Below are 3,086 nucleotides of genomic sequence, written 5' to 3' on the forward strand. Positions count from 1 at the left end.
TGGTGTAGGATTCTTTTAATGTGCTGTTGGATTCAGTTTGCTAGTATTTTGTTTAGAATTCTTATATCTATGTTCATCAGGAATATTGGCCTATAGTTTTGTTGTGGTGTTTTTGTCTGGGTTTGGTATCAGGGTAATGTTAGCCTCATAAAATGAGTTTGGAACTGTTTCCTCCTTTTCAGTTTTTTTGGAAGAGTAAGACAATAGACAGCCCAGAAATAAACCCATGCTTATATGGTTAACTGATATTCAAGAAGGGTGTCAAAAATACACAATGGGGATAGGATAGTCTTTTCAGTAAATGGTGCTGGGAAATGATATCCACATGCAAAAGAATGACACCACACAGAATCAACTCAAAATGGATTAAACTTAAATAGATCTGAAACCATAAAACTCCTAGCAGAATACATGGTAGTTGAAAACTTATGTCCACACAAAAATCCACGCACAGCAGCTTTATTCATAACTGCGAAAACTTAGATGCACCCAAGATGCCATTAAGTAGGTGAATGGATAAATAAACTGTGGTCCCTCCAGACAACGGAATAGCATTCTGCACTGAAAAGCAATGAGCTATCAAGCCATGATGAGACATGGAGAAAACTTAAAAGCTCAGTGAAAGAAGCCAGTCTGAAAAGGCTACAATACTGTGTGATTCCAACTCTATGACATTCTGGAAAAGGCAAAACTATGAAGACAGTAGAGAGGTCAGTGGTTGCCGGTGGAGGGGCAGGGACGAACAAGCGGAGCACAGAGGATTTTTAGGGCAGTGAAAATACTGTTTGATGCTGTAATGGTGGATGCATGCCACTCATTATACATGTCTCCAACCCATGGAACGTACACCAAAAATGAACCGTAGTGTCAACCGTGGGCTTCGAGTGGTTATGCTGTGTCCATGTAGGTCCATCAGTTGTAACTAAGGTACCGCTGTGGTGAGGACAGCGACAGTGGGGGAGGCTGTGCATATGTGAGGACAAAAGGTAAATGAGAAATCTCCGGACCTCCCAATTTTGCTGTGAACCTTAAACTGCTCTGAAAAAAAATTATCTTTTTTTTTGAAAAGGACAAAGGAACAATTAAAAGCTCTTGGAAATTAACGTTATTGTAGCCTGAATAAAATACCCAGTAGAAGAGCTAGAAGACTGAGTTAAGGATATGTTCCAGAAAACAGACGATAAGAGAAAAAAGGAGAGGTTTGGTTCAGGAAGTACAATGTTCAGTCTGTAAGAGTTAAAAAAAATAAGAAGGCGGAGGGCGAACTTCTCAAAGATGAAACAGCATATTTCCCAGAACCAAAAATCACATCTCTCAGGTAGAAAGGGGCCACCATCCATTACTACAGGGCACCAAGGCAGATCACTGTTAAACATGAGGAATTAAAGACTAAAAAGAAGATATTAAAGGCTTTCTGAAATTAAACAAACAAACAAATAAAACAAAAACTAGGTCACATAAATAGAAACCAGCACTTGGATCCTCTCAATGGCCACCCTGGGAGGTGGATGATGACCAGGAGTGGTGTCTCCAACATGCTGAATGAAAAATACTGAACAGAGAATCCAGTCACGCTAAACCATCAACCAAAGGTGAGGGTCGAATAAGGCATTTTTTGGACAGGCTGTTTTGAAAACTTTAGTAACAAGTCTCTTCTCAAGGTACTGAGGAATGTGTGTATTGTACCCATTGAAGAATGCAGAAGCCAGGAAGATCAGAAGCCAGGAAGCCAGAGACTGAGCACAGGAGTCTCATGAAGACAGCTGCACAGCACATTCTGAGAAGCCAGGGTGGCCAGGAGCAGGAGCAGAAAGCTGGGAGGCCGGGCAGGAACTACCCCATCACCAGAGAGGCTGTGGTGGTGGAGGAAGACCAAATGATGGGTATACAGGGCACACATGAGGCAGTTTTATCTCTGGGAAAAAGTGAAAAGCTATACATCATAGGACCCTACTTGGTTTAACAATAAAATATTTAGTCATCATAATTTAAACTGTATAATGAACAAACATGGGATGTAAATGCACTGGGTGAGTGGGGAGGGGAATCCCCACTCTGGGATTCCAGCAGCTCTGGGAAACCACGTGTTCTCTGGATTGAAAATGCATTGTGCATAGAACCTTCTTCTGTAATTTTCTCAATCTTTCCCTTGGGCCTGGAAGCCAAGCTTTTCTCTTATACATCAAAACTGGCTCAGCTTTCGGCTAACTGAACCAAGCTTTATCTTCTGTCGTCTTTGGGCTGTCTTTGTATAAATTGTCAGTTGGATGGATAAGGAACAATGTAGTTTTAAATCTGATCCTGTCAATACTGTAGGTAGTTTACCCTTTCATCGAAGCACCTGCACGCTACTTTGTAATCAACGTGGATTCTATGGGCTTCTCCTAGGCTATTTTTCAGGATATTTTTTTCTGCTTAAGCACCCAAACTGAAATTATATATAATAGAAGATTTAGCCACCTTCCTGTTTGGATAGCATTTTCATTTTCCATTTTAATGCAAATATCATACTTCTCTGTAATGAGCCTACATGACATCCTAATAGGAATACAAATATGTCGCAGCAAAATTCTGCAGAGCCACAAATACAAACCCAAGAGTTGCTGCTGGCCTGGTGTCCAGGCTCAGGGATGTCTCCATGTCTAGGATCCTTTGTTTCTGCACGTCTGAAAAGCCAGCAAGTGCCTCCTGGAACAGTGTGCATGCAGCATCTCTGTGGCATGCACAGTGAGTCATCCATTCATGCGGCTGCCCATCTTCCCTACCTCTCTCTCTTCACACATCTCTGGGTCCCTCAAGCAGAGATATCAGACAAACTTGCTGAAGCTTTAAGTAGTGGAGATTCTGGGTTGAAGAGATATTTTTTTAAAAAGATTACAGGAATGTTTAGCATAAAGCTAAGTAGGATGACGTGTGTCAATTTAAGAGTACGATGTTATGTGTGGACGGCAAGGTGGTGAGGGCTCTTACCTGCGGCTTTGGAAACAGTACAGGAGTGACTGTGGCAGCCTGGGTGCTGGTTAATGAGCTACGGAGAAGCCAGCCACTGAGCACACTGACAACCCACCAAGAACTATACCACGTAA

This window comes from Rousettus aegyptiacus, unplaced genomic scaffold (assembly GCF_014176215.1).
Source record: "Rousettus aegyptiacus isolate mRouAeg1 unplaced genomic scaffold, mRouAeg1.p scaffold_m13_p_14, whole genome shotgun sequence".
Classification (NCBI taxonomy): Eukaryota; Metazoa; Chordata; class Mammalia; order Chiroptera; family Pteropodidae; genus Rousettus; species Rousettus aegyptiacus.